Source organism: Triticum dicoccoides, chromosome 7B (assembly GCF_002162155.2).
Source record: "Triticum dicoccoides isolate Atlit2015 ecotype Zavitan chromosome 7B, WEW_v2.0, whole genome shotgun sequence".
NCBI lineage: Eukaryota > Viridiplantae > Streptophyta > Magnoliopsida > Poales > Poaceae > Triticum > Triticum dicoccoides.
Window position 1 is genome coordinate 18,470,345 of NC_041393.1, and position 13,198 is coordinate 18,483,542.

At 41.2% G+C, this 13,198-nt stretch overlaps 1 long non-coding RNA gene and 1 pseudogene across 1 annotated transcript; both read right to left on the reverse strand.

The window, feature by feature from the left end:
- Window positions 1–234: 234 nt before the first annotated feature.
- LOC119337235 lies at window positions 235–3,822 on the reverse strand. Its single transcript, XR_005163087.1, has 4 exons — window positions 3,180–3,822; window positions 2,058–2,126; window positions 1,666–1,800; window positions 235–826 (listed from the first exon to the last, which is right to left on the reverse strand). It is a non-coding gene; the product is annotated as an uncharacterized LOC119337235 (long non-coding RNA).
- Window positions 3,823–9,494: 5,672 nt separating this feature from the next.
- The window catches only part of LOC119338517, a 6,162-nt pseudogene continuing 2,458 nt past the window's right edge, over window positions 9,495–13,198 (reverse strand).

A 13,198-nucleotide genomic window follows, 5' to 3' on the forward strand; every position in this document is an offset into this window, starting at 1 on the left:
TCAGTTATGCAATACAGTGAGAGTATCCATCTTCGTCGTAAACATGCTGGCAATGAGATCATTTTAAGCACTGAAGGGATATATATGTTATAATGACACAAAGATATAACAGTATATGGAATACACCCTTGCATACATCTTCTCCTTCAGCTACAAAGGATACCACCTCGGATCTGTCATCGTTATTGGACTGAATGAGGAAACAGTTAAGCATACAGGAATTATCTAGAAGAATTAATGGAGCAACATGTAGGATCACATACTAATAAACTTGGTCAGTGTCATCTACACTCGGTCATTCAGTCTCCCCTCATTAGATTTTCTAAAAGAGAGCCTCCTCTCTGAATTATATTAACACAAACCAATTGTCATCTACATCATAAAGAAAACTAAGAAGGGAAGAAGAAATAGAAATAGGAACATTCAGGTAACCCCAGAGGGCACCCAAAACCCATAGATATCTAGGATCTGGAGTTTGCCCTTTCAGCGGCTGCGCAACAGAGACAAAATATTTCATTGCTACTCCCTCCGTTCCAAAATAGATGACTCAACTTTGTAACTTTGTACTAAAGTCAATACAAAGTAGAGTCATCTATTTTGGAATGAAGGGAGTAGATGAGAGTGAACATACTCGCAAAAGCAGTCACCAACAAGCAGGAACAGTCCACAAATGGCAAGAGTGGCTTTAAAAGTTTGATTTCTCTGTGCACTTTAATTGCTTTTAAGCTGCCAGTCAAACGACTTCAGGTCGCCATCTTTGAGATGCTCAGAAGACTTGATTTTTGTCACTTGCTCGAAGAGCTTTACTCCCCAAATCAGCGCTGATCTGCAAAATTGACCATGAGTTTAACCAAATAACAAACCACATGAATCAGAACAAAAGTATCAGACACCGCTTTTATTCTCAAAACAGGCCTCATTCATAAATCTCCAAATCTTCCATAATACAGCAGCCAACCCCACTGCGATACAAAAAATTGTCCTGGTGTTTTCAATCTAAGCCCTCAGAACCTAAAGAAGTCATGATCAGTATCAGGTACAATTTTTCAGATTAAAAGTGAACTGCAAAATGGTTCGGATCAACTAAGTATCCCATCTCCGCCATGTAACTAACATGCTTTATTCCTGTTCCACATTTGCAAAGTATCTCCCCAAAGGGTCCTTGTAAATCGCTCCTATTCCCATATGATTTTAGTTTTAATGTAGCTGATTTGAACATTAACAAAATAGTCACCGAAATAAGTTTGACATATTGAACAGAAATATAGTTTGTGGATAATATGCTTGGGACGGATTCGATAAGAGAACAACAATCAAATAATATGACTTGTACCACTCGCACTTAAAACTGACTAATAGAAAGGAAACCAGGAATAATTTTCCGACAATGTGATCATCAGCGATTCAACATCAAACACAGCTACCCTACAGTTTGCGCTCAGTATGATCAGGACGAATTCGACATGACAACCACAATTGAACATGACGACTTGCAGGATTCACACATAAACTACATAACGGATAGGAAGCCAACTTAATAAACTGATATACAGTTCTCTAGCCACATTATCAGGATGAGCTGAATGAGAAGTTGAGAACAACCACAATTGATCACATTTCAGTTGCAACCTTGAAGCTTAAACTGCTCAACAGAAACAAAACAACCTGATATTAGTAGCTCAGAAGAAGCCAACAGTAGCAGACTAACGATGATGGATTTGTCCATTTTGCATCGCATCACCATCGAGAGCCACATCAGAGATCAGTGAGTCCTTGCTAGCGATAACAATCTGCCACGATCTGAAAAATTACCAAGCGCAAAACTCATAACCAACCGACTGATCCTTTTGTCCACGGAAATGTACACAACATAAGTGCTTGTAATCCAGCATAAGGATGAATTTTGTCATAAATTTTGAGGTTTTTGCCTTGAGGAGACAGACCGATTTATTGGTAGATGGCCGATAAATCATTTATCAATAAATGCACTAAACCAATTAACACACACATATGAAATTCTTCTTGAATGGAATTTTAATGACAACATATGCTCTTACATTGCATTGCTTACTGTAGTGAACTGTCTGGCTCTGATCAACCTGATTGCTTGCATGCTATTTATATTTCTGTAAAATGTCACAAGAATAAACATGAGAGGAAAACAAATCGCATGTCGGAACAATTGGGCTAACTTGAACCCGGCTAAGCCATAGTTGTCTGGCCTCAATCTGCACTGGCTTACTCTTCTTCGCAATTATACGTGACTGATGTTCTATTTTGTTCCTTGTCAGTAGTTCTACCTGATACAACATCTAGAGATAGAACACATATATTTTTTGCTGCTTAAGCGTGAAAAGCCACTACCAAAGAAACAAGGTATGTGCTCCTGCTATTGCTATTTGCAACAACCACATTAGCTAGCCGGCTGGAATAACTAAATTGAACTAACTTTTATGGTCAAATAGCTGATCTACTTTGCAGGACAGTAGTCTAATTTAGCAGTCAAAAATTCCCAGGTTTTCAAACCTTAGAGAAGGACAAGTTAGTGACCTCATCTTAGACCAAAATGTGTAGCTAAATCCTCCATAATAACTTGCTTGAAACCAGTTCACAGTGCATTAGGGAAATGATGTCAAGGATCTAGAGAATTACACTCATGGATGGAATCTACATAATAAATTTTATCTTGACACGAAGCAAGGTATGAAGATAATTTGTCGATTCATTAAATGAATTTCAGGATAGGTTACATGCCAGTGGAGAGTTTGAGAATCGAGGACAAACTCGACAACATCGGATAGGTAAGTTGATGTGATTTCCATCCTCTCTAGGTTCTCCACTGGGAAATGCACAAATTATGGCGGCATCACAATCTACTTTAAACCAGCATCGGAACACCTCATCCTACGCTGCATCAACTATCCGCTAGGTTGCAGTCATGACCACCACAGAGCCATGTTGGCCTCTTTTTTTTATGGTGCTGCATCAACTATCATAATGCGATGAAGACGATCTGCCCCTACCCCTCTGTTGCATCAACTATCATAAATAGATTAATCTGCTGCCAACAATAGATGTTGGATTCCTGTGTGGCCAGAACTTGAAAGCAGATGACATTGAAGATTTCCAAGGTCAGAGAAGAACATGAACATAGCTGGAGAAGATTGATTGCATCATACCCTGTTTTTTTAGATCAATTCCGGCCTGCCCAGCCTTGATTTTGCCAGCAACCGCCCTCTCCATCCCCGTCTCCAATCCCCTTACTTGAGCCCACTCTTCTCGAGCACAACACACCATCCCATCCTCTGCCTCCCACGAGGTCACCGACGCGTAGATCGGCCCGCTCGAGCTTCGGGAGCCGTGAACAGCGAAGAAGCCGCGGGTGAGGAGGAGATGGGATTGGGAGGCATGAGGCGCCCGGCGGCGCGCACTAAGGCGGGACGGGGCGTGGTGGGGAGGTGGGTGGGGCGCCAGATCGGGTAGAGGAGGTGGAGGGCGCGCGGATCCGGGGAGGGAGGCGCCGGATCTGGCCGGTGGAGGTCCCGTGGCGGCGTTCGAACCTCCAAGGTGAGCTCGAGGACTGGGCATCCATGGCGCTGGCGCTGAGCTCCTGGGGAGAAGGAGAGATGAGGAGATTAGAGAGAGATAGGAAAGAGAGAAGGCAGGGGGCGGTGGCGTGACCTGGATGGTCGCTGGTGGTGGCGCCGGTCGCCCGATGACGCGCGAGGAAGGCTGGGGAGAAGGTGCACGGGAGGAGGAGCTCGGGGTTGGGAGCTCTGCGGGCGCTGGTGGTGGCGGCCTACGGGCGGCGGCACTCGGGCCTGGGCGGGCCGGATCAGGGCTGGAAACGTTTTCTCACTTTAAGGACCGCGGGTTGAATATCGAAAACCGCAGGGACCTTTCTACAAAATTGGTGACGACGTACGACCAGAAACAATCGCTGGTTTATTATATACTAGCAAAAGTGCCCGTGCGTTGCAACGGGTGAACAACAAAAAAATCAGAAAATTTATAGACCCAAAATAAAATAATTCGAGTTCAGGCAAATTGCACCAATATGTCATCAATTTTACAGATTGATAATTAAGAATAAATGATGCAAGAGAGCAAAGAACACGAGACATCAAATTTATGACAAAAAAGAAATAGACCAAAGATTTTTAATGATGTCGGTAGTCAATCCCCCTAGGGGGGTGTGTGTTGCAACGGGAGACACAAAAAGTACATGCTATCCAAACAAGCATGACTTAATATCTAGACATATGAGTGTTCTCTATTTTAACACGGTGGCTCACCATGCTGCCACATATCTTTCTTCTCACTCTCGTTGATGATGGACACAATGTCCACGTGATCGTAATGCATTCGACGTGGTAAATCCCTAGGCAATGAGCTTGTCACTGCACGAAACACTTGCCATTGTCTCGCGCAAGGGAATATTTAAATCTTTAAAAACAAATCTCATCGACCACGAACTACTCTCAATGCCTAGACATATAAAGACTTTCCAAAAACTAATCAAATCCTAGACAAAAAATACTTCTGAATCAGCGAACAGTTTTTTGAATCGACAAACATCTTTTTGAAATTAGGACATCTTTATAAAATCACGAACATTTGTTTTGTTTAGAGAAACATTTATTGAAATGCATGGATAGTTTTTGAATTCATGAATATTTTTTGACTTAGCTAACATTTTTTGAATTGATGACTTTTTTAAATTGGGGGCTGAATTTTGAATTTCGCAAAAGACATATAATTTTTTGAATATTTTCTAAAAAATTCATGGACATTTTTTTTCTAGATTCACGAATATGTTTTGAATGAATACACGATCATTTTTTTTCAAAATCATGAACATGGTTGTGCTTCCTGACATGTTTTTCCAGATTGTGATTTTTCATAATTTGCGAACAGTTTCGTAAAATAACCAATATTTTTTGAAACAGCGAAAATTTTATTATTTCCTGAAGTTTTTTTTTGGAATTCACTCATATTTTATAATTTCTCTAAAAAAATATAACTGAAAACTTTTTATAATTTGGAATTGTCAAATAAATTTAAAGAAGGAAAAACTAAAACAGAAATGAGAAAAGAAAAGACAAAAAAAGGAGCGTCACAGCCGGTAGGCCGGCCCATGAAGGCGTAAGGTGAGGAGGAGGTGCCTGAGAAAAAAGGAGGCAAAAAAAGGGTACTACCAGGATTCGAACCCTGATCTGCTGTGTAGAAGCAACAACCTATAGCCACTACGATGGTAGCATGTCTGTGCCATAAATACGGCATCGCTGGTATAAAAACAATGAGCACGGCGGCGCCTTTGAAAATAAAAACCGAATCGTTTTCTTAACTTATGAGTGGCATAATGGGTAATTTATAGCTAATTCGGGGGCAATTATTTGGACGGACGACCAGAAACACTATTTGCTTTATTATTAGGGTAGATATACTAGCAAACATGCCCGTGCGTTGCAACGGGAGACAAAAAAGTTACACGCCAGCCAAATAAATATGACTCAATACCCCAAATTATGAGTGTTCTTTATTTTCACATGGTGGCTCACCATGTTTCCACTTATCTTTCTTCCCACACCCTCGTTGATGATGTACACGATATGCATGTGATCGCAATGCATTTGACGTGATAAATCCCAAGGCAATGAGCTTGCCACTGCATGGCACACGCGCAAGAGATTGTTTAAAACTTTAAAAACAAATTTCATGGACCACAAACTACTCCTAGCGCCTAGACATAAAAAGACTTTCCAAAAACTACCCAAATCCTAGACATGAAAGACTTTTGAATCGACGAACATTTTTTCTAATCGAGAAACATTTGTTTTAAAATTTTGGGCATTTTTTAAATGCATGAACATTTGTTTTGTTCAGACGAACATTTTTTGAAATGCATGAATTGTTTTCGAATTCATGAACATTTGTTTTGTTCAGACGAACATTTTTTGAAATGCATGCATATTTTTGAATTGATGAACATTTTTTGAGTTAGCAAACCTTTTTTGTATCGATGAACTTTTTTTTATAATTGGGGAACTAATTTTGAAAAATTGTGATTTTTTTATAATTTGCGAACAGTTTTGTGAATCACCAAAAAAATTAAAACTGCGGAAAATTTATGAGTTCTCACACATTTTTTGAATTCATAAACATTCTATGATTTCTCGAATATTTTTCTCAAAACTTGCAACCTTTTGTAATTTGAAAATCTCGAATTAATTTAAAGAAGGAAAAACAAAAACAGAAATGAGAAAAGAAAAAACGAAATGAAAAAAGAATAGGGGCGTCACGCCCCACGGGCCGGCCCATGAACGCGTATGTGGGAGGGAGGAGGTGCTTGACAAAAAGGTAGAGGAAATAGGGGCGTCACGCCCCACGGGCCGGCCCATGAACGCGTATGTGGGAGGGAGGAGGTGCTTGACTAGGTAGAGGAAATAGGACGACCCTGGGGATCGAACCCGGGTCTACGCGGTGGAGAAGATATGCTTCAACCACTGAGCTGGTAGAGCGTCTGTGACATGCGCGGGGTATTTGTTTTATAAACTCCTGTGCGCGACGATGACTTTGAAAAAATCGAATCGTTTTCTTGACTTATGAGTGGCATAGCGGGTAATTTATAGCAACTTTAAGGGTATTTTTTTTGACGGACGACCAGAAACTCTATTTGCTTTATTATTAGGTAGATATATATATATATATATACTAGCAAGAGGGCCCGTGCGTTGCAACGGGAAAAAAAATTGCACGTCCTAGTTTGTGTTTCCAGTTGAATGGCACATATTATGACTAAAATTTGTTGGCGGTTCAAAAAGAGCAATCCGCTTTAGTACTAACTTCCACTTTACACACTTTTTCAACTTGTAATATAGTGTAATCATGTGTCCTGAAGGAATAGCTTCAAGATCAGAAATAGCTAGCAGGGACCCGAAATCATTTGATCGCCAGCTACTCTGCTCAGCTCGTTGTGACTTCATTTGTACTCTTCTTGTGGTTTTTGTTCCTGCATGTCCCGTCGCAAGTGCTCACTCAATAAAAGAGATGAGAGAGATGCAGTAGTATTCATAAGAGAATGGCTTCACCAACTGATGGTTACTCATCACAATACTCCCTCCATTCCTTTTTACTCCGCATATAAGTTTTATGTTGAGTCAAGCTTTACAAACTTTGACCAAATTTGTATAAAAAATTATCATCATCTACAATACAAAATATACATAATATGAAACTAAATTCCATAATGAATCTAAAGATATTTTTTGGCCTTGTAAATGTTGATATGTTTTTTCTATAAGTTTGGTCAAAATAAAGATACCTTGACTTCAGACAAAAGTTATATGCAGTCTAAAAGGAAACGGAAGGAGTACATTATAGCTTTGGATCTTTAACTGGAGCACCAGAGTGTACGCAAGCAAGCATTGGTTTGTAACCCACACAAGACCATTTTTTTGACCTACAAAAGAGAGAAAATTAGTCAATATGGGCATCATCCTTTTGCACATATTATCGGAATGTTCAAATAAATAGCTAGCACGGACCTGAAAGAGATACAAGCATACATTTTTCCAAATATTAGTACAGTACATAGTCCTGGGTAACATTTCTTTCTAAATCATCATGATTACCTGGCAGGATCACAAATTTGTGTTGCTGAAATTTCATGACAACATAGAGGGGATTACAGAAGAGAGCTGCCAAATAAAGAGCTGAAGAAGCCCATCTCATCGCCATATACCACCTGTTGCAAATTAAAGATAGCTACTACAGGAGCTGATCCACGCTTGGTAGAAGAAAATTACAAGAGTTAACCTATAAGCCCTCGTAGGAATTAGCAACCATTGCAAGAAAAACCAATATGTCACCAATGAACTCCTGATTACTTTCAGTAACGACTCTCTCAACAGTAGAGTTAATTTCAATAAGAGTTAACCAAAGACCATGATTTCAAGCCTCTTCGTCCACATATTTGAAGCGGAGAACCGACCGACGAAATTCTGGCGAACTAACTATGGAGCACTTTCGGATTCTGGCTTGTTTTCCGTGAAACTGTTTTGAGCAGCAAGACAAAATTATACAGGTATATGTAACAAATGTCTACTGTCAGCAACAGCTATATTTGCTACAGTAAATTGACGAAATAATCCACTCCACTGAATACACCTCCTAATCCTATTTTGCTAGATGCATTTAGCATATCTATTCATGTGTATGCAATTAAGCTAATTGATAACTGAAGAAAAAGCAGAATATTGAAACTTGGTTCTCAGCAACATTACATTTCTTAGTAACTCTCGTATGCAAATATATGCAATGCAACACTGTAATGTTACAAATCAGCTTTCAGTATGTTCTCCAGGATTACCATTTTTTCAGAAAAAATAAACCGACACAGGGGCACGTATCGCTGATTAGCTGAAATATAATGCAAAATACATAAAAGAAACAGAGAAATAGTTGGCCTAATGCCTCCAGTTATATAGTTTCAATTTTGGTCGTTTTCTTTCTCTACTTTCTTTTCTAAATTATATATATGTGTCTGCTACTCCTAAGATAGTTGTTAAATCTGATCTGCTGTTTCTAGAATATGTGGATGACTGAACCATGTACTGTCATAAACAAAGAAAACATGTATTTGATTTGCCATGGAACTGCTTGAAATCGAAGATATGGACGATGGTGCAGCACAAATCAAATCAGCATCACAGTTTAAACTGAGGTCTGTTTATGATCAGTCTGAAACTCGACTCGATAGGCTGAATATACACAATGAAAAACAGGTTTCAGTGAGATTCTCAGATTCACACAGTAAAGTTGCTTAGAACTTTAAGTGAAAAAAAATCATGCTATTATTTAGACCCCTTTGTAGTGGAGCATATGTATAATGTGAGAAGTAGATATAGGATAATCATAGAGCTAGGAGTATAAGGATTTTGTGCACTCATCAGAGTAAATATTTTTTAATAGCTCTACTTCTAACTCAGCTAACCAATAAACAAGATATGTTTATTAGAACTGTCATAATCTCTGAAGGTATATCCTGTAGTACTAAAAAGTTTTGCCTTTAGGAATTTAGTGCTGTGAAGTTCAAAGCAATTCCGTTCATTCTCCGACTCCTGCATTATTTTCAATTGTCGTGCAGAAAAAGAGGATTTGAAAGTAAAGCTTCCATGGCATGCAGAAACAGAGCATGTGGTTGGATCAACAATACAACAAGCTACGGTATATACTTGATTTTGGTTTGGATTCAGAAAATATGTACGTTGTTTGTAATTCAGAAATTCATGCTTCATTCATGCGCTACTGCTATTTCATATAGAGGGAGATCAGGGAGGAGAGCAGCAGCCTGCTGCTGCGATTTTGTTCATGCTGTTTCTTGGTCACTACTACACATCTATATAGAGAACGCAAAGGACAGAAGGCTGCTGCTTGCTGCTTTCAAGGGGATACATACCTCTGTTGCAGCCGCCGCGGGTGACATTGGACGGCTAAACAGATGATTTTGTTCCTCCGGCGAACTCGGCGCTTCTTCCTCCAGCGAACTCGGCGGCGACATTGAACGTTTCATGACATTTTCGACGGGATTTGATGAAGATTATGGTCCAAGGAGGCAACCTGACGGAGAATCCGACCGAGAACCCTTCCTTCTTATAGCAGGCAAGTAAAATCCGGGTCGGGCACTCCATTGATTGTGTTGGAGGACACGGTCTCCAATTTTCCATCCAAATCACGACACGGCAGCAGCCCTCCGTTTCTGCCTGCCGCTTCTGCCCTCTGCTGCTGCTGCCCACTGCTTCTACTTGCCACCGCTGCTGCTGCTTGCCATTGCTCCTTGCAGCGAACTCGACGGCGTCCGGGTGCGGGGGCAGGCGGAGACCCGCGCCGGCGAGAAGACAGTGGAGCGCGTCGATGGAGCCGTTGTGGAGGTCATGGGCGCCGAGCTCCTCCACCCACCTCGAGCCGATGCGAGGAAGAGGAAGATAGCTCCGCAGCGGTGCCATGGGTGTGCCGACGAGCCCCTCATCACGTCTGTTGGCCGACAAGCGGTTGCTGTGATGGGGTTTATCTCCAGGCCTAGTTTTTCCAAATTAATTCTTAGTAAATCACATCATGCCAGCTACTAATCAAAATAAAACCAAGCACATATCGGCTCTGCTTATCACAATTGCCAGTAAACTAAATAAACTAACTATATTTAACAAAACGTGCAATGCTCCAAGTTAGCTAGGGACTCAAACCTAAGGGATAGATATATATGAACCTGAAATTGGCTGAAATTTGCTTTGGTTTCCCTCTCAAGAGCCAGCCCAGAAATAGAGTCAGCAAACTTTTGTGTATCCTCCATTGTCGATATCAACAGAATCTAGGCGGCATCTGCATCCACCGCACTCGCCATCTGCCCCAACTCTCACTCGCTGCACCATCCATGGTCTGGTCCAAAGCCACCCCAGTTGATAGCACCCACCGTCGTTCGCCGCAAGGGCGTCCTCACCTGACACACATCCCACTCAGCCTTACCAGCAGTTGCCGCCTTCTCGCACCGGAACCGCCCCTCCAAGACCTCGGTGGTCTCCTCTATCACACAGCCGACAGCTCGTTGCAGCTTGTGCATATACTCATACACCTTGTCTGCGTCCCAAACTGTTGCGCTGACCTCATGGAGTGCGGCGAACTCGGGCTCTTCCGGCGATACAGCGGAGGCCGCCATGTGGGCCTCAACCGCGTAGGCCTTTCCAGCCTCCCCGGCGCGCCGGAACATGGCAAGCACGGGGCTGTAGGACCGGAGGCGCGGCGCGAGGCCGTACTTCTGCCGCATGGTGGAGACGAGCCCGAAGGCCTCGTCGCGCCCTCGGTGTCTGCGGCTACGACGCGGCCGAGCGAGGTGATGGTGGCCTCAGACGGGGGCGCCCCGGCCTCCAGCATGTGGGCGAACACGCGGCGCGCGGCGGCGGCCGGGGGAACGCGGCGCGCGTCCGGGGAGGCGAGCAAGTGGAGGAGCTGCTCGTACTGGTGCGCGGCGAGGCGGAGGTCGGGCGCCGTGTCCAGGCCGGAGACGGCCGCGTCGAAGGCGGCCATGGCGGCCGCGGCGGCTGCAGTCGGTGAGCGTGCACGACAGGTCGGAGTTGGGCCCTTCCAGCCTATGGGCAAGATGAAGAAAGGAGTGCGGGCGGAATTATTACAAAATGTAGGGGTTAATTTGTAAAATCGAAACGTTTTCCTGGATCCACTTACGTAGGGACTGCGGGTTTATTTCAATGAAACAGAGGGGCTTTTTCGCAAAAACGCCGACGACGTACGGGCAGAAGCACTCCGTGCTTTATTAGTAGGTAAAGATATATATATATATATATATATATATATATATATATATATATTTATATTTATATATATAATTTCTAGTAGAACCAATCATCGAGTTCAACATGATTGTCATGATATAAGCTTTCATATATAACACCACAAAAGCAAATCACTTAAGTTCAGAACGAAGAACACGGACATGAAAGGACAAGTACTAATTAAGAGCAACATGAAGAACTAGCTAAATCACTCCTGCTAGCTACTCTCTCTCTGGTAAAATAGCATAGAACATGTATAGCTCTCCTGATTGATCATACTGGAGCATGCCGATGAACTTGTCTCCTAATCGTGGGCTGCGCTTCTCATTGCTGCCCCCTAGTACTTCTCTGCGATCATTAATAATTTTCCTCCAATCTTTCACTATTAAGCATTCATCGCTTCTAGAAATCTTGAATGCATTCATGTGCAATGCAGGATATCTTGGCCGTAAGCTAACAATTGACATCTGACCTTTAGTCTCGGTCCCCTGAGGCACAACTGTCATCGAGAGTCCCTGTTGAAGAACATCATATAGTACTTAATTAATATACTTAGCAATGAAAGTTTAGTAAAAAAAATATGTATGCAAAATATGCACTGAGGACAAATAGTAAATATCTTACCATCATTCCTAAATAGATGTGACCATAGTTCAATATCATCACTATTGGTCGCACGTTTTGAGTACTAACATTTCTAAGTGCAGGAAGAAAATTTGTCTTGACAGTATGAAGATCCTCAAGCCATGAAACATAATGACTTATCTCCTCGCAGTTTAGTTCAGCGCCGGGACAGTAGTAGGTCCTGTCTACCAAGCGCCGGACATGTTTGGTTGAATGGAGATACGCTGTCAATAGAAATTAGTTGTCAGTTATTTTTGAATAAGCAATATCAAAGACAAAAATATAGTTGAGAAGAACTCACATAATGGTAGAACTGGAGGCGTCTGCACATCGGCCCATATGTCTCTATTACCTTCAATATCATCTTCCGGACGAATATCAAAGGTGATAACCATACCAGGCTCAAATGCATAAGCCTTGCATAGTGCTTGCCAAGTTTTGCATTCAAAATAGGTGTACGTATGTGCATTGTATACTTTGACGTTGAAAGTATAACCATCATGCTCAGTTTTTAGGTAAGCTCTCTTTACCTCCATAGTTTCCATATCTTTGAAACCTATCTTATCCAAGACAAAAATTCTTGCATGGCAGGGGATGCGCTAGTAGAATAGTGAAAATTAAAAATTATAAGTCAGGCAAATGAAGCATATATAAGTCATGCTTAATTACGAAAATAGACTTGTCGTTGTGACTTACTGTATTGAATTCGAAAGTCTCATCCAGCTTGATGCTGAATCGCCTAACATCAACAAGGAAATTTCTGTCGCATTGGCCGCGCTGGTCTTCACAGTATTCGCACATAATGAAATTTTTTCCGTCGTCAGACGACATTTCCTATGTTCATATTAGGCGAAACATTAAACACTTACTAATTCAATTAATTCAACTACTTCTATTAATACAACTAAGCATTTACTAAAAATAAACTAGTTATATTAATTCAATTAGTTCAACTAAGCATTTACTAAAAATAAACTAGTTATATTAATTCAACTAGTTCAAAGTAAGCATTTACTAAAAATAAACTAGTTCTATATATTAATTCAAGTAGTTCAACTAAACACTTACTAATTCAATTAATTCAACTACTTCTATTAATTCAACTAAGCATTTACTAAAAATAAACTAGTTATATTAATTCAATTAGTTCAACTAAGCATTTACTAAAAATAAACTAGTTATATTAATTCAATTAGTTCAACTAAGCATTTTTTTTCTTCTATTTATTT